At 28.6% G+C, this 27,666-nt stretch overlaps 1 long non-coding RNA gene across 2 annotated transcripts; it reads left to right on the top strand.

Annotated features, from left to right (window-relative positions):
- On the top strand, positions 1-27,666 carry LOC129961074 (uncharacterized). Of its 2 annotated transcripts, XR_008783756.1 has the most exons (5): positions 1-367; positions 18,520-18,600; positions 22,111-22,348; positions 24,780-25,590; positions 25,912-27,666. It is a non-coding gene; the product is annotated as an uncharacterized LOC129961074 (long non-coding RNA). The 2 variants fall into 2 exon arrangements; XR_008783755.1 differs by having other exon boundaries at positions 24,780-27,666.

A 27,666-nucleotide genomic window follows, 5' to 3' on the forward strand; every position in this document is an offset into this window, starting at 1 on the left:
TGCGGCTTTTGAGCTTCTTTCAAGTTAAGTATTATTTACGCCATAAATGCTGTTGAGAATTATTTTGTCATTTAAAGCAAAGAGTGTACGAAGTATTTTTTTACACCATAAATTTTATGGCGAGTTATTTTGTGATTTAAAGCAAAGGGTGTACGTATTAGAGCTGTAAATAAACTGTTTGATATGCAATAAGGTTTTCATTTTTACACCAACAATAATCTGAATACTTCTGTTTCCGAAACAATAGCACACTAGTGTGATCTCTCTCATGTTTTGAATTCTTAAGCTCTTTTGACTTTTCGTGCAAATGTTTCTAGTTTACCAATGGATTTCATAAAATAGAATATATATCAACTCTGACATTCACGTAAGTACATAGTACATTTTGTTTCTCTTTATTAGCATTTTCCGAGTAATAACTTTTTGATTGCAGCTACACATTAAGTCTAAGATTGCGATAGCTTTAGACTACTTATTTTAGCGAGTATTCAGGCATGTTTTAATGATATAAATATTACCATTATAGAAAGATTGTTTGCTGTAATTTTCTTTTGCTTTTATGAAAAACGGTTTTTTTAAGTTTCGTTTTTGTTAAAGTTTTATCCAGTGGCATTTAAAAATTATTTATTAGTTTTTAATAAAAAAGTATATAAAATTCCGAGGATCTTATGATTCAGAAAATATTGCTTATAAAAAGAAATAAATTATCTTTAGTGCTCTCATGAATGTTAAGGATGATGCAGAATACAGCATCATCCTTAACATTCTGATATTTTAATCAGTTTTTTTTTAATTATACAAACAACAATTTCATTATTTTTAATGAACAGGATTGATACTTAATATAAGAAGGAATTACTCTGTTATTTAATAAAATTAATACAATTGTTTTTAATTAGTATATGCCTTCTGAATTCTTAATTTTTTTTAATAGATAAAACTCAAAATTTATGTAATTCCAACTCTTAAATATTTTATCCATTGATGATTGATTGTTAAAAGAACAATTTAAAACAATTATTAAACATTAAAAGTATTTTATCTTTTCAATTCATACTTTCTGATTGCAGGTTTTCTTTCTTTTTTTGGGGGGGGGGAAGGGAGGGATTTTATTCAATGGATATATGAATAGAAAAACAGACATGTAATTCCCAGTTAAAATCAATAAATAATCTGAGAAAATACACTTCAGAAATATTTTGTTAATTTGAATATATAACTGAGTAAAAAAAAAAAAAAAATGAATATATATACTAATATTATTTACTAAATAGAATGCTACTGGGATAATTAAGTTTCAATCGGGAAATAATAATTTGATCCCATAGGAGGCAGATAATGATAATTTCATGTTAGCAGATATTATATTTCTATTAAATAAAATCAAATAGGAAAAAAAAAAAAGAAGCTAAAAACTAATTACAGACTGAAGTTTCATTCAAAATAATGTGAACTTTACAAGTGATTTAATACCCATGTGTCTTTGCCTTTCTAAATACACCCTTCATACATTGAAGTTTCATTTATGATGTAACATCATTTATAATGAAGTTTCATTTATATGTTTATAAAATTAATGTCTCGCTCACAAAAATAAATATTTGAAATAACAGCTTTTGGGGTAACAAAAGTCTTTAGTTGATATTTATAAATCGAAGCAGTCATATCTGAATGAAGACACAGTTCAGCATATTTAACAAATTTTAAAATATTAAATTTTTGTAACAAGTTTTCAAATACTGCCTTTATATTTGCCTAAAGAATTCTTATTAAGTAAATCACCTTTAAATTATAAGTTTTTTTTTGTAAATGTAAATGTTTCAGATTGATTGAGGGGGGAGGGGGAGAGTTTGAAACAATGGGACAGCTTCATAAATAAAATATTAGAATCTATTTCTAGTTTCTCCATTAGATAGAGCAACTATAACCTCTTAACTGCATTCTTTGTTTAAAAACAAACAAACAAAACAACTTATTTTTATGACTTGGGTGTAAATACAAATTCTTAATTTTTTTTCAATCTTATTTGTAAAAGATTATTATAAATATATAATAAGCCCAAGGATATAATTTTTGTAAACTAACATTTAAATTAAGCCATCTAGTCAACTTAATCAAATTGTAATGGACATGTCCCATTACATTTCAATACAATTTCTAAATGGCTAATTCATAATTGTTAGCATAAATAGCAGTTTACAATTGTTAGTATATTTTGCTAACAATCAAGGTTTTTAATATTTCTTAATGTTGTGAATTAGAATTATTTTTGAAGTATTATAACACAATTAAGTTGATGATTTTTAAAATATAGGAGTTAATATACACTGTAATGCTCGATAAATTATATGTAAGCAGAATTTTTGAAGCAGAGTCATGGCCGAAGTCAGAGGAGACATTTTGAATTTTTAACTTTGTTTTATTTCCATCCCGGGAGGCACAATTTTGGACAGGCGGTGCAAACAAGACATATCCGCTCACACTGTGAAACAAGAGTAGATTAGCATAAAAGAGGGAGAAATTAATTATCATTGGTCTTGTATGCCATAAGATTTTGATAGGGATTTCTCTACACGCATCGACCCAGGTAAGGGAATCATAGGGATCTTTTAGAGGAATTTGTTTAGCTATTTTTTATCCTTTTACTGGGAGTGCGAGAACTTTGTTGACTTGTATCCGATTCAGCAATTTTAGAATTCGTGTAGAATTAAGTAAATAGAAAAGTGGAATAGGATCAGGAAATAAGATTATTTTAGAATGAAGTTAATATGTGCTGAATTGAGCAAAAAATTAAGAAACTAACTATAAATTAGATTTTAAAATATCTTTCACACACACATATATAATTAAATATAAAGCAATAATATTTAATGATAAAAAAAGGATTTCCTTTAACCAAAGCAAAAAGCATAAAATAAAATTAATCACTTTTTCAAAAATTTACTTAAGAATAACTGTATCTAAACATGTTTTGTTATACTTTACTTTAGTTAATAATTGTATCACATAAAGTATGAATACATATTGTAAATCATTATGTATCATTTCACAGAAAAGAATTATTTTCTTCTAAAAGCATGTTTGAATCTTATTTTCAATTGAGATTCTCAAGCAAATATAATAAAGTAATGTAATAAATGTTATGTTATGAAAAATATAAAGTCATGAAAGTTATTTATTAAAACATTTGTTATGCTAAATGAAAAAAGGTAACCAATTTTTTATTTTACTTATAAAAGTGCCATAAATATGGAAGAAAAAGCATTTGGAAAGAGAAAATTATATTAAATAACATATTGCAGTTAATGGGAATAGTTGTAAAAAAAGTTTTTGAGATGTAGCAGCACCATATTTCAAAATCGTTTTTTGTTGGCATGTCCTAAACATAAATCATTGGTTAAAATGGATATCAAAATACAATATTTATCAATTTTAATTTCTTCAAACCTTGTCCCATTCCTTCCTTATGTAAAGGAAGAATGGGGAAAAAAAAAAAATTTAAAAAATACAATTTTTAAATATGCAAATAAAAAGCTAGTTGTTTGCATTTTTATATTTTTTAGAAATAAATTAATGAAAATACTATTCGATTTTTATAAGCTGCATCCTTGGTAAGTCGAAAGTAGGGAAAAAAAAAAAAGTCGAATTTTTTCCCATTTTTTCCAACTTTTCCCTATATTTACTATACTCTGTTTCACCCTAACTTGGCAGTATTGTAAAAGGCAGAAAACGTGACGCTCCGCGTTGGGAAAGAGTTCCCATCAATTCCGACTTTAAAATAGTTAAAATGCTCAGAAATTTATCAAATAATATCATAAATTACAGAAATCCTTTTTTTATCAGTATGTATTTAAAATAATTCTCAAGTTAGAAGTGTTTATCTGTTAAGTATTTTGTAAATAAAGCGAACGAATAAAACAAAACGTTTGACATAATGAATTCCACTTTGGCTAGAACCGGTCTTCAAGGTCAAATATTTGGCGCGCTTTTCTTTTACGTCTCCTCCAAATCAGCTTCATTTAGTTCCCAACCATTATCATCTTTCGTACTTTTTTATTCTCGCTTTTTTACCAGCTGATATTTTTTGATACTATTAATCACATTAGTAGTTATTAGTTTTGATTGTTGAATATTTATTCGATTCGTCATTTCTATTCACTTCTAAAATGTTTGAAAAAGAAAAAGTGTTATCAACGAATACGCTGTTCACACCTTCAAGACGAGTGAAATCAACAAAAAGTGCAACATGAAAACAGAAATAAAGGCATCCAGTCCTTTAAGTACCCCTGGAAAGAAGCGACCAGGCGCGCTTTTCTTTTACGTCTCCGCCAAATCAGCTTCATTTAGTTCCCAACCATTATCATCTTTCGTACTTTTTTATTCTCGCTTTTTTACCAGCTGATATTTTTGATACTATTTATCACATTAGTAGTTATTAGTTTTGATTGTTGAATATTTATTCGATTCGTCATTTCTATTCACTTCTAAAATGTTTGAAAAAGAAAAAGTGTTATCAACGAATACGCTGTGCACACCTTCAAGACGAGTGAAATCAACAAAAAGTGCAACATGAAAACAGAAATAAAGGCATCCAGTCCTTTAAGTACCCCTGGAAAGAAGCAACCAGGCTCAGTAGGTAAACATTCAGGTCATCTTATGAAAAAGTAAATATGATGATGTAAAAATGATGATTTTACATTATCCTGTATCTGACGAAAAATCCATGCATTTATTCGTAGAAATGAGATCCCAACATTAGATAAAGTTTTAAAAGATGTGAACGATGATACAGATATCTTTTCTAAAAACATTAACCGAACTACGCTTTACAGTACATTGAAAGATTTAGTGTTTTCTTTTGAGAAACGATGAAACGAAATGAAATAACTTTAATGATTTATTAAAATAATGTATCAATAATATTGAACAAAATAATGAAAATAAGGAAAAAATTAATTCTCTGATTTAAAATGATAATATAATAAAGTTAATAAATATTTACTATTTGGCGAAATATTGCGAAATAAAGTTCCGCCAGCGATCTGCATTTCTAGTAACTTTATAGTTTAAAGTAACCCAGTTCCCCTCACAGCGACTGTGATTCGGCATGCCTAGAATATACACTACTGCCAAGTTAGGGTGAAACAGAGTATAATCCTTTTATGTTTTTGTTATGTTGAAATCTATGTAAAATGATTACATCATATAAAATAAGTAAACAATATTGTTAGTCACAAACTGATATTTATTTAACAAAATTTTAAAATAATAGCATGAGAAAGAATGCAAATAACAGCGAATTGTAAATGAAAAGCAACCATCCCTTTTCAGCTGTTCTAGGCCCTTAGGATTTATTTTTATCCCTTTTCTGGCTGCTTTTCCAGATGTTGAACTTTTTCTTTTTCCTTGTCAATGAATCTGATTGAAAATGCTGAAATTCTTTTAATTGCAGTAGATGAAACAGATACATTTAAAATGTGCGAAAATGCTACAGTCATAATATTGGAGTCATACAAACTTCTCTATCATAAGAGTAGACTCGTACACTCTAATCTTTCCCATTGCATTTTTCTTTTCCACACCATCTTCTTCTTGAAATGAACAAAATCTCTGTTCGGTTGAATGACTTATAATTTCATTTTCTGCTCACATTTTGCTTCATGAATGAGAGTTAAATCATTCAAATCGTATCTTTGTGGCACTGAATTCGAAATCTAAATTACAAGGTAAAGCAGAATAATGCAAAATTCCTTCATTCTCTTAAACTTATCAAAGAGAGCTTTTCTTTATATTTTTGTGGGGGAGACATTGGAAGTTGTTTATCGTGATGTTCTGTAAAATGCATATTGACTTGATGAATTTATGCATAATTCAACTTTAGTCGTTTGATAGCATTGCTATTAGTTCTGAACCACATATTTTTTTCAGCATTACAAAAACAATGTTAAAAATTATTAGTAAATATCATTGCTTCAAATAAGGAAAATTTAAATTATCTTGTCATCTCATTTGAATTCAAGAATGTTTCATTCAGCAACCTGATAGCAATTTTTAAAAAATAATTTTAATAAAACTTTAATTAAAAACAATGCATAATATGTAGATATTTATATTTGTATATATAAAGTTTATGTTTCATCTTGAAATAAGAATTGATCATCCATTTACTCTTCTTAAAACCCCCACCCACTTTTTAAAACAAAAGTAACCAGATTTCAACTGTTTTTTAGTCCTTCAGTAATTCCCAGAATATATTTATCTACCCATTGCTTATGTACCCACTGCATATTACAAGTAATATAAACTAATTACTCTGTAAAATTCACTTTTTACTGATGAATGTATTGATTTATGAAATTGCTTATTATATATTCAGAAATAAATATTTTCTGTTTACAAACATTAAACTTTAATTTTTCATAAATTTAAATAATACACATATTTTTTTTTTCCCACTGAAGCAATAATTAAAATTCTTAGTTCCCACAATAAAGAGCATAATGAATATAATATATTTAATTTACAATGATACAATATATAAACTGAGAAATGCATTGAAAAAAAAAAGCTTTGCTGAAACATCCATGTAACATCAACGTTTAAAATAATAATAAAAAAAATTCCTACAATTTCAAAAGAATTGAAAATGAAAAATGCTCAATAAAGCTGATAACAGAAATTGGTTTTTAATAAAATTATCTATATTATCTTTTTAAACAGTAAACACTGAAATGCACAATGATGTCAAATTATATTTAATTTAAAGAACGTACTTATTCACGTGAAAATTATAAATAGAAGTATCTATGGAAATGGACCATACAAGAAAGTTTTTATGATACAAAAATTAATGCTCTAAACCTATCATCAAACGTAGATTCCTTTCTCCAAATCGTTTGAAATCTACAAAATTTTTTATTGTTCTGTATATAAGACCTATACAAAAGGCAAGACAAGAGTTTTTAGTAAATTATACGGTATAAGTGTGCAGTGCTACAAAATAGTATTTTAAAACAATCTGAACTTCTCAAGTTTTGAAATGTGTAAATATGACTTAATGTTTTGTTCATATATAGCAAATCATTATTTTTAAATTACAACTTTATAGCAAATACACTCCAAGTATATCAGTTTTGTTATTTGAGAGATAATGTGTAGCTTTGAATTTTATGGCCAGTTACAGGTATATGATTGAAAAATATCAAATACCTTGGTGATGGGTAATTAAATTTATTTGAAATAAATCCTGATGGCAAAATTTTGTAGAATTGAGCAAAACTTTCAAACACCTTCATGGATCAATCTTAATTTTTTAAAAATCATACTATAATTGACAATACACTGATAATAAAATTCTAAATAAAAGCAAGAATATTTAATAGATTATCTTAGATAAACTCCAAACACTGCAAATATAAATTTTATTTTCTGTGAAGTACTATTCTAATAGTTTTCATGTAATGAGTAAAAACAATCAATTTCAGTTTCAATGTAGGAAACCAGTAACATTAGATTCTCTATCATTATCAACAATACTTATTTGATGTAAATTCTCTATCTTGAAATCATCGCAAGTCAGTAACTACGTCCAAAAAACAATAGATCAGATTTTGATCGCTCAAAGCCGGTTGACTAAAAAATAGCTCAAAACAGGGGAAATTTGACAACCTGATTGGACTTCAATGTACCAATTTGATCACTGAGAAGCAGATAATCAACAGTTCATGTTTGAGGAATATGATAATATATCTATCATTTTTTTCTTCTGATTCTTAGCTATAGGTAGAAGCATACATTCCCTTCAATGGGTTATGAAATGTCACCCAGGGGAAATACTGAAACAATGCCATCTCCTATTTTTTAACTGCAGTCCTTGCATGTCACAGGCCATGAAACTGAATGTCACTGGGGAAATAGAAACATAACTTAACTAATTAAATATAAAACATTTTTGAACTAATATATTCTAGCTGCTGATTAATGCATCTTAATTACTCTATCATATTAATAAAATAGTATTAAAATAAATACAGCAATCATACGAGTGATTACTATTAATAATCGCTGGGAGTGCTGTTCCCAAGGTTTTCTCTCATATGCTGCAATTAAGGTTGTGTCCCATTTCCTCCACATAAAATTGTGGAATTTCGGTAAGACTTCAAATGCCTTCCATGGCATTGGTGAACAATAATCGTGAAATATAAATATGGCATAAATCTAATATTTTTACTGAATGTGTCATGCAAATATCTATTTTGAATGCCTTTTTTCCTACCCAAATGAAACCATTTTCCTACCGAAATTTGTTACAAAACTACAATTGTAGTCATAAGATAATATATCAAATTTCATTGATTTAAGTCATTCTGTTTATAAGGTATTATGTTTACATGCATGCAAGAGTACATATGCACAGACTGCCAATCCATTGATAGATTTGGTTTAAAATTTGAAAAGAATTTACATTTTAAATGATAAACCTGTGTACCGAATTTTATCTATCTATCTAGCTCTTTCTGTTTTGGAATTATTGACTGAAATTGTAATGAAATAGCCAGACCGACAGAATTCCTGTGAATGGATTTTGTTTAAAATTTGATAGAAATCTACAATTTAGTTGTAAGTCTGTATACCAGATTTCATCCTTATTGTTCAAAGTGTTTTTAGTTATTATGTCTACAGATAAACATAATGTTGAAAATGTGTTTTTCGAATTCAGGGAGTTTGAAGCGTGGATCTTTTGTTAAAAACTTAAGTTCAAATCTTGCTGATTACAAAACTTCCTCTGTATCTCGTATATGAGGAAGTAAAAATATAATTAAAGTTTTAACACTTAAAAGTATATTTCAAGATATAGGACTGACAAGTTGAAATGTATGTTATATGTGATTATCTTAGACAGTTTTGCAAGATACCATAATTCTATTCCTGATGAAATCATTGGAATGCATATATGTTTATAACCTTCTACTATGTCAGAACTTTCCCAGAAATAACTATTCAAATTCCTTATTTAAGTCTTTTTTAATTTGTTAAAATATTATTGTATTAAAAATATCCAGAGCATGTTCCTCAAAAATTGCTTTAAAATTCTTTTGAAAATATTCTATAAAAAATATGACAATATGTCCTTATGATGCCTTCTACGTGAAAGAGCTGTCCTTATTTAATGTGCGTAGTTCTGTTTTCTCTTCTTATACTAAGGGCAAAAATGCATGTCAAAAAATAAATGTTAACCGTTTGCTCGTTATAGTCAGCAACTAATGCTACTAAATTTGGCACAAATATACTTTGGAAAGTAGGAATATGAACTCCAAAGCAATTTTTTAAAACAGAGTGAAAAAACAAAAACAAAATATGAAACAAAATTTTAGTGGTTGAAATGAGAATTTCTGAAAATAATCTCACAAAAAGAATTTTTATACCATTTTATAATTAAAAAATGCATCTTTTCAATGATGTATTCAGTTGATATGTAGTCTTCACCAATTTAAAATAATAAAAAAAATTCTAAATATGATTTGCATCATTATTTTCATTGTTGAAATTTTGTCAAATTTATTTTATTTTTTATCAAATTTCTAAATCATTTTCCTTCTGTTGGAAAAGAGATTTATATTCAGATTATTTTTAAAACGAGAATTTTATTTTAAGCAATTTAAGGGCCAGTAAAGACTTCCTTTTCTGTTTTGATATGACTTTAAGCATAAGATAATTTTATTTCATTGCTTCTCAGGTGTTAGGTTCGTCATGTGTTATTTATTAAGGATATACAAATTATTTAGAAAATTTTCATTACTTTTAAAGCTATAATTATTTTTAGCTGTGCATTTTATAATCAAATGAAAATTCTCCTTATTTTACCAGTTAAGGAATCTGTAGCTACCAATTTATGTTATTCTTTTTTATGATATAACCACTGAAGTAACCATTAGAATCTTATGTGACATTAATGGATAAAAAATTTGTTTCTTCTATCAAATTTATTTTTCCACCAAGAACTTAACATTTTTAGATATTTACAACTTATGGTTGCAACAGTTTTTTTTTTTTTTTTTTCTCCTGTGCATGCTCTCATGATCATATAACTTATATTTCAGAATTATACAACAGATTTTTTTTTTTATGTAAATGAAGGATTTAGATGGTTACTTTGACTATTTTTTTTAAAAAAAACTCTAGATATTATAGTATATTAATTGTTCATTTCATAAGATACCAATTTAGCTTGGTTTCAAAGTAAAAGCATTCATAATTATTAATTCGTTCTTCAATTGTGTGTTATAATTAGTGGATATATGAATTGATTGGTATTGTATTAATATATTATTTGCTCTTGCAAGGATTGTTCAGTTTTAAATAAAAAAAATTACATTAATTTTTACACATTTATAATGTTTTGATTTTATTTATGCATAATTTAACAATTTAGTTTCGTATATTAAAGTTGATGTTGTGGTTTTTGCACAAAAATAGTCCAACTCCAACCAATTAATTTATAATTAGCTAAGTAATACATAATTATTGGAATTTAAATTAAATTCATGCTTGATTTGGATTATAAATATTCTTAATTAAATCTTATTTTTAGAAAAAGCGTCCTGCCAAGCATGCACCTTTTCAATAGTTAAATATAAAAGCCTAAAACATTAAGTAGGTTTTCATTTTGTTTGTGCTTCAAAATTTAGCAATAATGTATTTTTATGTGGTATTGTTTTGTCTTCTTATTTTCCATTAAATTTTTTTTGAACCAATTATTTCTTGAAATGTAATAAAAATTAAAATTAGTTGACATTATGAAATGAATGCATTTATCTTATTGGATTTTTGAATAATTTTAATGAAAATTATTTATATACAATTTGTGTAAATAAATATTAACATAAGTATAAAACTTACACATATTAGCATACCATATCAACATTTTATTACATTTATTATTAAAGCACATGTTTGTGATGTTTTGTTTTATAATTTGCTTGAATTTTGTTTTATTTTTTAATGACTAATATTAAATACTTGAAAAGATATCTACTAAGCAATGCTTCATATATTGCAAATGAAATATTCAAGGTCCTTCCTGTGGGTGGGACCTAATATAATGGCAATTATTTTAGGAAATTTGCATATAGAAAATTATCAATTTAACACCAGAAACCTTCATTTAAATATATAGATCTTTGTCACAAACCAGAATTTAGAAATTCTTTGTAATAAAGAATAAAAGATTACTCTTTGATTTTTATTTTAAAAATAGAAATATATGAAATTGAAGAATGTAGAAATCCAGTTCAAGAGCATATTTTTTCAAGAAATAAATTAATAATATTTTTTTTATGAAATTAGAGTCAGCATTTGATAATGTAAGATTTATACTGATTATTGATTTTATAATTTTTCTATAATGTTGCTATAAACTAATGATATAATTCTTTCTATAATGTTGCAACTAAATTCATACTGTTGTTTTCAACTATTCATCTTTCTGTTAAATGCAGATAATACCGTTTTATGATGGAAAATACGAATTTCTTTTAATTTTTCATTATATTGGAAGGGGGGATTGTATGCTTTTCTTAATTACGATTTTATCTACTGCGCCTTTGAACATTTCAATTATAACTACTAATTGGAGTAAAAGAGCATCATCAGTTTTTTTTTTTAAATATACTTCGCACTTGTGTATTAGCTGCTGGCCATTACCAACATTTAGACTTAAATGCATAGCATTGGCAACACATAGTAAATAGATTAACGTGACATCTTTGGCATTTTTTTTTTGATGATTAATCGCAGTTTTGTAGTTAATACAAATACTCATACTTGTGTTAAAGATAAACGGTTGCGCGCTTTTAATACAGTATACTTTCAGTAATGCGGCAGACATCAAACGGGGAAATTAATAAAAGTTTATTTAAAAAATGCGCTTAAATAACAAAGTTTACGTTTATTTTACAAATTATGCTGAATTAAAAAAAGAATTATTCCTCATGTAATGAATATTGCAAAATATAATTTCAAAATTTAGACAGCAACCAATTTTACGCTTTGGCAAGATAATTGACAGTTGGTTAGTAAATTGGTTGGTCACTATAATAATAAATTTCATGATAAGTATTTTCTTTGGATAGCAAAGTATGAATTAAATCTTTACGATAGTATTTAATTACATTAAAAGATGAAGTCTACTGCCCAAGAAAAAAAAAACACATAACAAACTTCAAATGAATCCCTAATGGTTAATGAGATCTCGTAATCGGTGAATGCGTCAGTGATATTTCCCTTTTATGAACATTATCGCGTAGAAAATACAATTTTAGTAAATAATTTGGCTTATTTTAAAAGGAAAAATAGCCATATAAAAAGATCGGGTACATGGCGGCGTATGTCGGTAAATAGTAATTTTTTGAAACGATAACTCGCCCAATTTGTTAATCGGGTTTTTTTTTTTTTTTTTTTTTTTTTTTTTTATTATATTACTTAGGCGAGAATTCTTGCTTGAGATCTTGTAATCATTGAGTGTGTCTGTGATATTTTGCTTATATGAATATTGTCGCAAAGAAAATACAATTTTAGAAAATAATTTTATTTGAAAAGAAGAAATGGCCACATAGGAGAATCTAGTATATGCCGCCATATGATGCCAATTTCTAATTTTTTAAAGCGATAAATTGCCAGATGTGCTAATTTTTCTTCAAAATTCTTTAATATAATTGGTGAATTTTGGTAGACTTGGCAAGAATTTTTTCACCGTCTCGGCTGGAAACCTGGACACGATTCTGTAGAAATAAAACAAATTCACACTCTCCCATCCAAGAAAAAGATTTATTAAAAAATTCAAAGGAACTAAAACAGTAGTTTCTAGAATTTTTTTAGCTGGTCATTTTTACATAATGCTGTCATTAAATTATTTTAGCTTTTAAGTTTTATGCTAACTTTTAATCTTTAGACCACGTACATTTAAATAGTTTCAAAGTATTCAACTGAAATAAAGATATAAGTTTTATTTTATTTTTTCAAAACTTGTAACATATATTGTTGATGTTAGAAACAGCCAAAATCAAGGGTTGAAAGTCACTTTTTACCACCTAAGTTCTAAACAATAACAGCTATCGAAAAGCTTTGAACACAAAATTTGTTCGTTTTAATTAGGCGCTAATTTGATTTATTTTTCTATCGTCAATATTAAGAAATTATAATGTGATGAAAATTAATCCCGACCATTTCCACTCACTTTGAGCTAGATGGCCTCTCCCGAAGTTTTTGCATTTCTATCAACATGTTCCAAGTCAGTTAAATCAAAACAAAAGTATTCTAAATATCTAGTTAACAAAATAACATAGGCAAAGCGTTATAATTATGTAGATAGATAGATAAACTTTTTAATGAAGAGTGGTTTTGAAATCTAATGACCTTCATCGGTGAAAATCTTCAAATATTTTCCTGAAGTCACATCATGAAAACCATTGCAGTAAGTAAGTCTTCCCTATATGGAATCTATCTAAAAGATTACTAGGCTTTGACAAATTATCTTTTTTAATGCCAGCGGGAGTGGTTTCTCTGAACTGTCTCGTATGCTTCCCGTTAAAGATCATGTCCTTTTACATCCACATAAAATTGTAGACTTTTGACTAAGGTGGCGAAAACCTTGCAAGACATAGGTGAACGATAGTTAAGAAATATATATCTTTTATATGAATTTAACTTTTTTCTTATTATTTTTACTTTTAGTATATTTTGAACTCTTTTTTGCCGGCCGGTTGATACAAAACTACAGTTGTAGTCACAAAATGGCATGTCGAATTTCAGTGATTTAAGTCATTGCGTTTTACATGCCTGCGAAAGTACAGACCGTTAGACAGATATGGTTCAAAATTTGGTACAGACTCAGATTTCAGATAATTGATCTCTATACCAAATGTTATATACCCAGTTTTTTCCGTTTTATAGTTATCTAATTTGCTTGTACGAAGCAGACAGACTTCCTCTGTGAATTTTCTTCAAAATTTGATAGAGATTTACAATTTTGGTTTAATTCCATAAACCAAATTTCAGCCTTCAAGGTCAAAACGTTTTTGAGCTGCCATAATGACAAGCAGACAAAAAAAAAAAAAAAAAAAACCATGATTCCAAAAATGTTTTTTTGTCTGGAAGAGGTTTGCAACGTGGAGATTCATCAAAATTCTGAGTTAGAATTTTTTGACGATTACAATGCTTCCTTTGTTCTTCGTATACGGAAAAGTAAAAATGAAACAAAGCCTTATAATTATTTTGGTAAATTAATTTTATCACATTTGACACTTTTTCTGATAAAAAACGATTTAATATAAATAAAAATGATTAAAAGTATCGTTTGGTGAAAATTTGAATGTACAAATCTGCAGTATTGGCTATTTATGTTTCTGTTATAAAGGGAAATGCTTCAGGAAATTAGCGCCTGTCTGTATTTTCTGCTCCAAAACTTTTTGAATTAAGCTTGTTTTAATAATATTAATTGTTAAAGAATTGTTAATTATTTTAAATTAAATGCCTCTAAAATACCATTGAACTATTATTTTTTTTTTAAAATTAAATATTCAAATAAAATCCCAAGTTTCTAATTCTGATTTAGTCACATTTCATTACTCTTAATGGTGAGTTTAAACAACATTAATCTTTCCTAGACTAAAACCACATTAACGACTGATATGAAAACTTAGATGACGAAAGATGTTATTAGTGTGACGAATTTGCTATATTTGTATGTATTGAAACAATTCCTTAATCTTTTTTTTTTTATTATTATTTATCTTCGGTGGTTTTGAATCGATTTCTCTTAACATTTTATATCTGGGGATTCTTTATTATTCAGAATCATTTAAAAGACGAAGTCGAGAGTTGCAATTGGAAGATTCGATAATTTTGCTAGTTTAAATATGTAGGTGGTCTGTTAAGTGAATGCAGTTTTCAGAGTACATATTTTCAAGTGAAATGCCATATTTTCTTTAAATTTAGTTTTTATAGATTAAGGACAATAAGAAGTGCCCTGATATATATATTTTTTTTTTGACAATTGTATAAGTTTTTTAATAAAACCAGTTCTGTCACACTTCTCGTTTGGCAGATGCACATATTTTGTAAGAATGTTGTCATATGAGTTTGATTAAAAAAAAAAAAAAAGGTAAAACTATTGAATCTAACCCCAGTCAAATAGTTCTTGCCTCGACTTGCCTTAAAATAGGGAAATACTTCTTCTCCCAAAGTTAGGTACAGACTACATAAACTTTTCGAGGTTTTTTTCCTAGGTTTCTGTTCTGCTCTTTTTTTTGGGATAGGTGCAGTCGGTTTGTTTATTCAGAATTTAAAAAGGGATTATTAATTGAAATTCATATTGAGTTTTCATGAGCTTCATATTGCATTTCCAATCCACCTTATCTAATTAATGGATTTCATTAGATGTGTATATTTTTCGCTTTTTAATGTTTGTGTTATTTCATTTCGGTTAATTCTGATGGTTTTTATTCATTGAGCAGAAATCGAAATGAATAGTTTTAACTGTTTTAATGTAGACTTTTTGGATCTTTAATTTGAGTCTAGTTCATATGTAGATGTCATTTGCAATCTATTTTCCGCTATAACTTATGAAAACATTACAGTACAAAAATAATTTTTACATCATTTTAAAATTAAAAATATATATCTTTTCAGTGACGCATGTTATTTTGCCCTATAAGTATTTTTCTATATTTAATTAATTAAAAATATTTTAAGCATACTTTTGCGAATCTGTAATGTCGTTTTCTAGCGCAGTTAGTTCCATCATGAGAAAGACAGTTTTACGGACAGCCTTGCCGGATGCTGATCTGATACCGGTTAATGACCCTCCTGGTTTGGCGACTTGGTGAAAATCGAAGATACTAGGAATTTCGGCGATAGGACCAATAGGAGGCGAATTATGCCGATCCTTCGTGACTTTCTAAACCCTGTTTCGGAAGCTATAAAAAAGCGGCAGACTAAGCTAGAGTCAGTCGCATAATGTGGTGTCAGTTGGGTCAGTCAAACGAAGCGCAAGTGTTGAGTGGAACTCAGGCGATTAGTGAATTGAGGAGTGAGTTGTGCGTCGAGTCTTGGAATCAAATATTGAAGTATCATCGAATCGTGTGCTGAGTAGCCAGTTGTACAGTAGTGTGTCGGCAGTTGAATACAGCTAAAGCGAAGCGAATGGAGAATAGCAGGCGTTTGAAGGGCCAACATGATCAGTTGTGTGAAGTTCTCTCTATCTACTGAGTTTTATTTGACCGCTTTGTGTGTTATTGTGTTTGTATATCTTTCTGTTAGCTACTAGGTATTGTTTGTTGTTAGTACCGCTTTTGTGTACGTCTCAGCTGTTTTTGTTTGTATTCGTGTCTTCGTTTTAATAAGCGTCGTTATTTGTTTTTGAGACTGTTTACCATACACCAACTACAGCGGACCTGTTGATTGTCTTCGAGTTTCAGGAACTTTTTGGAGAATTTCTTCGGAACAATATTTTCCAAGCAAGAGTCGTAAGAATTCTGAATGAATATTAAACCCATCCAGGAACGATGATACAAAAACGTAAGGATTTTGGAAGGACACCAAAATTCTTGATAAAAGTCGTTATTAAAATTCTAGATATTTTTCGTTTTTGTTTTCCAATCCGAATGATCCCGTCTTGAAGACAAATCATTAATCCCAAAGCAGATTTCAGGAAAGCAAGCAATATATTTATTTAATTCTAGGAAGAATCTGTAAAAGATTTACATTTATATTATAAATAATGAAAAATTTTGCTTTAACATGGAGAAAAATGCCAAATTTTGCATTATTTTAGGTTAGGAATTAATTTACATTGCCAAAAGGCTTGAAATTACAAAATGTATCAATTTTTTACGAATTTCAGGGAAGCTAACAAAAAATAAGAGAAATGCGTAGTAAAATGAACAAAACGGCTTGTGGCTTCTAAAATAAGATGAATTGTGTATCTGTCAGAATTTTAAGATTACAAAAAATTTTGTTGAAGATTCCATTAAGGCTTAAGTTGCATAAAATATTGAATTAAAAATTTTAGCAACCATTAATCTTGGCGAACTAGTTAGTCGTCAGAGGCGACTATTACATTATACATTTAAACGTTGCTTTCTTCTTGATATAATATCGCAATATTTGTAAAATTTATAATCTTGCTGTCATTAATGTGCGATTTTATTGAGTATTATTTTTATGAATTTGTTATCTTTCATAACTTTATTTTACACTAGAGTTGCAAATGAAAACTCTAGTATCCAACAGAATATATATAAAATATGTTTTTATAGTACTTGATTATTCTTTATTATCCCGTCAACTTGCAAAAGGTGATCATTTTATTAAAAAGTTCAAAAGGTTTGATTTTGCTATATGCAATATTATTACAAGCTCTTGCCTTGATAAGTATCGAATTAGTAAGCATCCGATATGAAGGAAAGAATTCGATGGATGTTAACAAATTATGAATAATTTCAGTGCAATACTGTGTTTTAAATATTTACTACACAATACATGATATAATGGTTTTCTGATATTAGAGATTCTTTGTCATAATTGGGGTATTAAATCAAGTTTCTGTATATTGAAATTTCATTGTAATTCTTTTTATTTTATTTCTAATTCATTTTTTAAGCATTTATAGCTAGACTGTTTCCTTTTATTTCTTGCAAAAGCCTTTGTGCTTAAATGGTGTCTTCGAAATTTAATATTCTGGCACAAGTTTGATATGGTTGTCTTTCGACATCAAATCAATAGAAAATGTAAATTTGGCACCTTTGAATTCTGATTTTTATGAAATTTTGTATGCTTGTTCCTTTCATGGACAATTTTTTTTTTCTGTATCTCAAATTAGCCGTCTTTGGCGACCAACTTGTTCGCCCAGATTATTGAGTTTTTGGGTTGTTCAATATTAATGTGGGGTGCATATTTAAAAAAAAAAAAAGGTTGCCTTTTTATTTAAGACCCCAAAACATGAATTCAATTGAATAAGTCAAAAAATTTTTTAATGTGTGTAGATTAGAAAATGTATATACTACAAAATAAAAGCGAAAGTGAATCCTGCTTCAAAATTAATATTCCAGTTAATTCAAATGCTTCAAATTCCAATGAAAATATTTTTAAAAAAATTTTGTTATGACATTGCAAAAACATACAGTTGAATGTTTTGATGGACCAGTTGGAATTTCACGACATTAAAAACTTTGCAATTGTGTATTGCATTTAATAAATTTATTAAAAATAAAGTTGGCCTTCACTGTTCAGTTTTGTTTCGCTTTGTTTAAACTTAAGTTTTTCTCAAAGTATTATTAAATCAAATCAATATTTGAATAAATTATGCTAGTGAGATTATTGAAAAGAAAAAGGTTACTGTTGTATAGAGCTTATTAAAAAAATTTCTTTTTATAAGCTTGATAATGTTGTTTTTACAAATGATGCAAATATATGTATTTGAGGCTATTACTTTGATCTTAATTCTAATACATTATTCTCTAGATGGAACTTGCCACAAGCTTTTGTGACTTAGAGAATGAAGCTATGTTTAGCATGGAAATCAAAGCATAACTTATGTAAAAGGTATCCAGTTAAAAATATTACCAAAATTAATTGATTTACTGTCTGGCAGGAAGCACATGTTGCATTAATAGTAGCTATTTCATAAAGAAACATTCAAAATATCATTCATTGTTCTTTGGATTTTTTTTAAAAATTTTCAAATAAAATGTTGAAGATGCCTTAAGCTCCTGAAATTTTTTAAAGGAAGATTGTTAGGTTATGTAATTAAAAAAAATTATGCGCTTGAACAGCTAAATATACGTTCAATATATTTTTATGTTATATAATTCTGAGTTAATGAGGCATCTTTACAATGAAAAGTGCAAATATGATAGGTTTTTTCGAGTATATGCATGTGGAAAACTGAAGTTTATGTATTGTATTTAAGTTTAAATGTTTTACAGTAAACCTTTTGATGTTTTCTTAGGAGTATGCTAAACTTTTATAAATTGTATGTGCCAGCATGATGATACTTTGATTAAATAGCCAGTGTGTGAATTCTAAATAAAGAACTTAATATTATAAAGTCAGCAGTATTTGTTAAAAGAATACAAATGTAAAACAAACCTGTTTCAAAAAGGAATATAAGTTTTTAATATTTACTTCAATTTTTCTGGCCAATGTATAAATATTTAATTATAGTGATATAATGATAAACTATAATAGTGACACACACACACACACACACACAGACACAGACACAGACACAGACACAGACACACACACACACACACACACACACACACACACACACACACACACACACACACACACACACACACACACACACACACACACACACACATTTCTGAGCGGTTTTGGGACCGAAGATAGGAAATACTTGTAATTTTAAAACTTCGCCGTATTCCATCCCGGGAGGCATAATTTATGTACAAGCAAGAAGCGACGAGATACGTCAATCTACATCACAACATAAGAGCGAAAAGAGAAAAAGAGCCAACGAAATATTTATCCCCATGATTATATACTGTGAGATTCTGATAGGGATTTCTTTATACTTGTCGATTTAGGCAAGGGAATTGTAGGAATCTTTTAAATTATCCTTTCATTCACTCGGAGCATGAGAATCGCTGATTTAAGCATTTTTACAGAGCTTTTGTAGCATTTATTAAACAAAAAAAGTGGAATTGGATCAGGAAATAAGAGAACATTTTAGAATGAAAATTTAAGTTAGGGAATTATAGGGATCTTTTAAAAGAATTTGTTTAGATCGACAAATTTTTATCCCTTCATTCACTCGGATATAAGATTTCTCAACAAGATATACAAACTGGGAAAAAAGAATATACATGATTATTTTTTATATTGATTGACTAACTATTATCCGCGACTTCGTTCGCGTGGTAATTTGGATGTATATGTATGAGAACTGACCTAGGCATCTTGCGCCTCAATCAATACCCAAAATCCTTTAATAATTAGGTCATTGTGAGTGCCGTCCAGCCTATGCACGATATCTTCTGATAAAGCGTCCTTGTATTTATCCCACAGCTGGAGGGGATTTGATAGTCCGCAAGTGCTCACTAAAATTGCAAACAGGTCATTGTGAGCAAAACAATAACACCGGCCATTACCACCTGGTTGCCGCGGATGTCCTGCAGGCTGCGGTTTAACGCCTCTAATGCATGCTTGTACGACATTGTGCACTCGTCCCATAATATTAACTTGCACTGCTGCAAAAGGATTCCCCGGTCGCCGTTTTTGGTGATGTTGCATGTTGGGGTATCTTTGCTTGCAAGATTAAGCGGAAATTTGAAAACGGAATGTGCCGTCCGGCCACCGTTAAGCAACGTTGCAGCAATGCCAGAGAAAGCTACAGCCAGAGCTATATTGCGGTCCTTGCGGAGTTTGGCTAGCAGAACATTCAATTCAAGTCCGTATTTTTTAAAAATCAAGTCTATTTTATTTATAGATCGAGATTGAGATAGCTGCAACAATATAATATACATAATTTTTAAACTTTTAATTAAAATGAGAATACACTTGTCAACAATAAGAACAAACTGCGCATGCGTGAATTTTCAACGCCAATTGGAGTAACGCAAATGCGCGAATTTTCTACGCCAGTTGATGTAACGCAATGCAGATTAGAAATTTTTCATTTCCTTTATTCTGCTTTATTTTAATTTAAAAATACTTCAGAATGAATCCAAAAGACCAATTAATTAACAATGTTTAATGTTAAATGCATCAAACACTAAGAAAATAAACATAATTGTTTGAAATAATCGGTTGAAAACATGCTAAGCCTAACCTCGTTAGCATGAAAAAAAAAAAAAAAAAGACTGAAGCCTTACTCATTTGGCAGTGGGGAAATGAAAAAAATTTTTTGGCCGGAAAGTTACTTTTTAATTAATAAAAAAATTAACACTCTATTAACCAGAATAAATAATAGCCTATGTCCTATTCCAGACTATAATCTATGTCTGTGCTAAATTTTATCCAACTCACTCCTTTCAGCCGTTCTGGCTTGAGTGACTAACAAACAGAGGTAAATAAAGAAATATATCGCCTATGCATACCACAGCTATTGCTATGTGCGCATGCGCAATTTGAAGTTTTCGCACATGCGCGGATAAGTGTTTTGCGCATGCGCGAATCGTTGTGGAAAAATAATTAAAATCGCAATTATAAAACTCCTTTTTTCATTTTGATATGATTTCAATATATTAAAACCTTCTTCAATAATTGCCGTACAAAATGGTACAAATATCTCTAATATCAGTTTAATATTTCTGGAGTTTTTTGAGTTCAAACATACAGACTCTTTGAAGAAACTACTTTTCATTTTATACTATGTATAGATAATAGCTCGCAGAGACTTATTTCTAATTGATGGTCACTTTTCTAATGGATGTATGTATAATATGGCAATAAACATTATTCCATCAAAATTTATTTAAATACGTAATGACCTAGAATTTCCACTTGTCTGTTTTAATTTTTATTTTATTTATCATAGTAGCAACTCAAATTTTTCTGTCTCATTTTTAGTTGAAAGAATATAATGCAACCTTTAAAATAATTGCCATTTTATTTATTTATTTTGATTTAAAATCATTTCTTAATTATGTTTAGTTTGTCAGCTCATTTCTTGCCCCCAGCATTAGTTAATTTTAATTCTGGTTTTTTAATTACTGTTTTATTTTGTAATAATTTGTAAATCAAACACTACCATATCTGTTGACTGAATCAACTCAATTTCGCATCGACTTACGATTATGTTTTTATTCAGAGACTGAATGTTAACTGTAAAGAAGATTGTAAGTTTTGTATTTAAAATGTCTTTTTTTTTTTTTTCCATTAATATGATGTATTCATTTTAACATAAAATGTTCATGTCTTCTGTCAGCGATTACGAATTTCAAGGTTTAAGAGTTGTTGAAGATATAACTTTCTTTTACGGTTTAGAATACATGTATTATGAAAAAGAATTCAATAAAATACATTAGATACTTAGGATTTTTTAAGAACTTTTTAAACGATTAAAACCTTCTTCTTGTATTTTAGTATTTCAAGTTGAGCAAGACAGGAAATTTGCTGCCCAGGAGAAACCAAGAAAACAACATAGATATGTTCTGTGTCCTGATACAGCATCTTATGCAATTCACCTGCAGAGACATATATTGAAGCATTCAAGAAATAGGCCTTTCCAGTAAAAGTTAGAAGTAAAAAAAAAAAAAAAAAAGCGCCACTAAATGCACTTTATTGCTTATGGCATTCAAAATATTTTTAAATTTCATGAAAGGTAAATGTCATAAAGGTTATGTCATTAAAGGCAATACTGGAATTTTTTACTGATGAGAATTTTGTTTTTAAATAGGTGTTATGTTATTTTTCAGATACAAAAAATAAAAAGTTGATGCAAAGTTTATATAGTATGTGCTTGCATTCTTTTATTGAAATTCTGAACCTCATGCTTGTGAAGAGCTTACTAGTTCTTAAACTATTTAGAAAATGTTTTTGCATCAAAATTCGAATTACCTTCTCCAGTGATTTTGCCCAGAATAGAGAATTTCACTTGGTAGCATGCCCCTATTTACTATAAAAGTCAACTAAATATTGCACATAATTCCAGTTTTCATTTATAAAAACTATTATATGAATATATTGATTCCTTGTTTTGCTTCAGTATATATTTTATAGAATGGTAGATGCAGATTGTAATCTATAATATGATTGTCTGATTTGAAGGCAATAGTTTATTTTCTGCTGAAGAAACGCGTGTCCCTCTTTATAGAAATCATTACATCCATGTCTGATATTAACACTCATTGGTATTTTTCTGACTGAGCAAAATCAGGTCTAATTCCATGGTGTCATATTTAACTGATATTCCTTCCATATCTCATGGGCTTGTGGAAGCGTTGTCTGCGATTATTGCATACTTCGAGTTTTGTCAGACTCAACATAAGGTGTTTATTGCGTTTGTTTGCTTTGAGTACATTGCAGGATTATTTGCTCCAGATCAGATTATACTGTATTTTGTATACTTTTCCTTTTTATTTAATATATCTATTATGTTCATAATCAGGTTCTTTGAATATACTGTGATGTTGTTAGAACCATATCAATTATTAGATTATATATTTAAAATTATTAATTTCTCTTGTATTCTAATTAGAACATGAACTATAATTATTTTTGTATTCAATCAAAACAATCTTGTGTCACAGTTATAGTATTTATTCAATAGCACATTCATTTGATGGCTTTGTGCATTCGCCCAATATAAACCGTGTATATGTTGATTGTTTTAAAACAACTTTCTACATATTAGTATCTCTGACAATAACTTTTTTCATACTCAATCACAATGTGAAAATATGGTAATTTTGCAACATTCTTACCAAAACTTTTTAAAATTTAGGTTTACCAATGTATTTTTAAAATTTTCGATTCTTATCATCAGCTCTTTTTCTGGTTTATATACCCATTTAACTGTCATTCCAAAATCTGTTAACTGTTGGTATTGCTCTCCCCTGCTTTACTGGAAGTTTAATTTAAAGTTTGTAAGAATACAATATCGCAATGGTTATGCATTTGTATTTTCATCGGTAAATGAGGAAACGGAACTCCGAAAAATACAGAATGAATGACTCTTTCCAAACAAATAATTTATCAAAAATAATAATTGAATGCATATTAATTACGTATTGGGGCTGGAATGAGCGCGCGGGAGATGCTAATAATTCTTATAACGAACTAAATGTTCATTGGATTAAAGTAAAAAGTCTCAAGATGGGAAAAAAATAAATAAATATTACTTTCAAGTATTCCTTTTCTTAATGTTTCCCCTTATTTGCACCATCTATATTCTCATATTCCAAAAATGCATATTTCTGAAATCTGGCATTCTAATGGTTGGATATTCGTATTATATAGACCTTATTAAAAGTAATTCGATGTTCCTATGATTGATTTTATTTTCCACAGTGTTATTAATGAGGACTCTGTCTTTCCGATATAGTAGACCACATGGTTATTGAAGACAGTTCCTTCAATTAAATAAATCACGAATAAGTATGTAATTAATTAGTATTTATTAACATGTTTTTTAATCTGCTCTTACTCTCTTTTTCTCCTTTGAGCATTTCATGGTGAGAACATCTTGCAGTCTTCAGCTTTCAAGGAAAAAAAAGAAACTTTGTCCTTATAATACAGTTTTCATTTTTCTAAAGACAAATATGATGATACATTCTAGAACTTCTCCTTCGACTGCACACACGCACGCACGCACACATACACACATAATATGCGCTGCTTCAAAGTAAAAGGGAATCTACTACATTTTACTGGGCATTTGAAACCATAATGATATTAAAAATGATTCACTTTATTGTGACACCTCAAGTTTTTATATTTGCTTTGAATGTATTTTTTTGATTTACTTATTTAATCATTTTTGTTAAATATTTTTTATTATTATTGTCAAAAGAAAATAATTTTCAATATTCTTATAATAGGTTATTCTTATTGTATGGACTTAATTCTGGTGGTATTCTTATGATTGGTTTTATTTTTCACAGTTTTATAAATGGGGATTTAACTATCTGTTCAGGATAGTAGAGCAATTAATTATTGAAAACCAATCCGTTAATTAAATAAATTACGAATAAAAATATAACTAATATTTAAACATGTTTTTTAAATTTGTTTTTACTCTTTTTTTCTTTTAGCATTTCATGGTCAGCAGATCATGCAGTTTTCAGCTTCTAAGGAACAAATACAACGTAAATGTGATCAGTGTCCTTACTCTACAGTTTTTTTGACTGGTATAAAGACGTATACGCTGAGGCATTCTAGAAAACCGTCCTTCGATTGCGCTGCGCTTCAAAATTATGAAGAATTGTCTACAACATTTCGCTGGTCATTCGAATCCAGAATGATATTAAAAAAATGTCTCGCAAATTTTCGCCTTTATATTGTCATTTTGAGTTTTGAAATATTGTTGTGTTTTTATGTTTGCTTTGAATGTATTATTTTTATCTACTTATCTATTTTGTTAAATATTTTTATTAATTCTTCTTGTTGATAGAAAATAATTTTAAATATTCTTATGGTTGGTTATTCTTATTGTATAGACCTTATTCTGATGATATTTTTATGATTGCTTTTATTTTCCCACTTTGTTATTAATGGGGACTTTATCTGTTCAGAATTGTACAGCACCGGATTATTGAATGCAATTCTGTAAACTAAGTAAATCACAAATAAAAATGTAAATAATTACTATTTATAAACATTTTTTTAATTTGTTTTTATTCTCTTTATTCCTTTTAGCATTTCATGGTAAGCACATCATGCAGTCTTCAGCTTCTAAAAAAGGAAGAAAACAACGCAAATATGATCAATTTTTTTTATACATGTATTTCGAATGGTATAAAGGTATATGCGCTGAGTCGTTTTGGAGAATTGCCTTTCGAGTTGCTTGAATGTGAAAAACGCCTCGAAATTAAGAAGAATTTTCTACAAAATCTCAATGTTCATGTGAGAAGAATATAGAAAATGATTTACATTTATTCACCTTTATAGTGCTACTTCGAGTTTTGAAATATTGTAGTGGTTTTATGTTTGCTTTGAATTTATTTCTGATCTGCTCATTTAATCTTTTATGCTAAATACTTTCATTAATAATTATTTTGAAATAAAATAATTTTGAAGCTTGAAAAGATTATCTTTACTGTAAAAGTTAAAGTAGAGCATTTGATTATTAAAGACAATTCTTTCAATTAAATAAATCGTATAAAAATGTAACTAATTAATATTTGTAAGCCTATTTTTAAAATTTGTTTCTATTTTTCTCCTCAGGGGCTCCTTCTTTAGGTGAGTACGGATGTCCCAATTCCAGAGTACTAGGGGAATCTTCCTCACTTTAAATTTCTCCTCCTCTATGCCCTCTGCTATCAGAAAACTACTTGTATCCTATGACGGTATACGAGGGATCCCTCCCTGACAAGCTGTTACCACTCTGTCTGCTGCGTACTTCTCATGGACCGCTAAAACCTCTACGTGTTGGCCGTGCATGGTGATATATTATATGGGTAGTGCACTGTTGATCTCCGGTGTTGAAATTGGTAGCTTTGTCATCTAAATGACTAAGGTTCTAGGAATCAAGTAAAAGTTGTCTACTTCCTGGGCCTGGCGTTAAGAGTGGTCATTCTCTGAGATGCTTTAAGTGTTAAAGATTCGAGAACTCTCATTCCATTTGCAGTGCACCAACATGCGCCAGATGTGCTAATACCAGTCATGAAATAAATTTTTGTGGGTCTAACACACTTAAATGCATGAGCTTCTCTGGACCTCATCCTGTCAATTCAAGAAATTGCCCAAAATTTAACTTTGTTAAAAGGATTTTAATTGTTAAAAACACACAAACAAACAATTTCCAGATAAGTGGAAAATTGTAACAAGCCATACACCAAAAGAAGGGCCTTCATATACGTTAATTTTTAAAAATCACTAGCAGGTACCGGTAAATTTAATGGGATCTAAGGGATGTCTCAGTACCTACTAAAATTCTTTACCCTAGAATATCTCCAAAACAAAGAGGTCTACCGAAACTTCTAAATCGCAAAAATTATCTTATCAATTTAACTAAAGATGGTTTTCTTCACGTAAAAAAAAAAAAAAGAACAAAAGCAGCGGCAGTGACATTATTGCTACAGATCTTTTAGATAGCGAAATGTGGACTAGTGAAATTGAGGATTTTGCGTTATCAACCTGTGATATATGATTGAAGACCTACGTTTTAAATATCATGACTTCAAATAAAAGCATAAAGAAAGAAAAGAATGCAGTTGAATCCTGAATATAATAGTCCCTTATTTTTTAAAGTAATCATCAGGGTTTCTGCCATAAGCTTGAATGCATGGAGAAATCTTGTCTTCTTATGGTTGGATATTCTTGTTGTATGGACGTGATTCATATGGTATTTTTATGTTCGGTTTTATTTTCCTCAGTGTTATAAAAGTGTATTTTATTTATTGTGTATAGTAAATCATCAGTTGATTCCTTTCAGTCCTGACAGTCCTTTCAATTAAATAAATCGCAAATAAAAATAAAATTAACTATTTTTATAGCTGTTTTTTTTTAAATCTTTTATTTTACTCTTTTTTGTTCTTTCTTAGATTTTCATGGTGAGAACATCATGCTGTTTTCAGCTTCTAAGAAACAAAGAATACAACACAAATGTGAACTCTGTCCTTATACTACAGTTTATTTACCTTGTCTCAAGAGACATATGATGAAACATACTAAAGAATTGCCATTCCAATGTGCTGTATGTAAAGAACGCTTCAAAGAAGAATGGAATGTCTTACTACATTTCACCAGTTTCACTTGTCATATGAATTCATAATAATTTTTAAAAATATATACATTTATTGACCTTTATAGTGATTCTTCGAGTTTTGAAATATTGTGTTTTTATGTTTGCTTTGAATGCATTTCCTGCTCTGCTTTTTTAATCTTTTTTGTTAAATACATTTGTTAATTATTATTGTTGAAATAAAATAATTCTGTAACTTGAAAACTGATTGTCATTATTGTAATAATATTTCAGAT

Source organism: Argiope bruennichi, chromosome X2, assembly GCF_947563725.1.
Source record: "Argiope bruennichi chromosome X2, qqArgBrue1.1, whole genome shotgun sequence".
Lineage (NCBI taxonomy): Eukaryota > Metazoa > Arthropoda > Arachnida > Araneae > Araneidae > Argiope > Argiope bruennichi.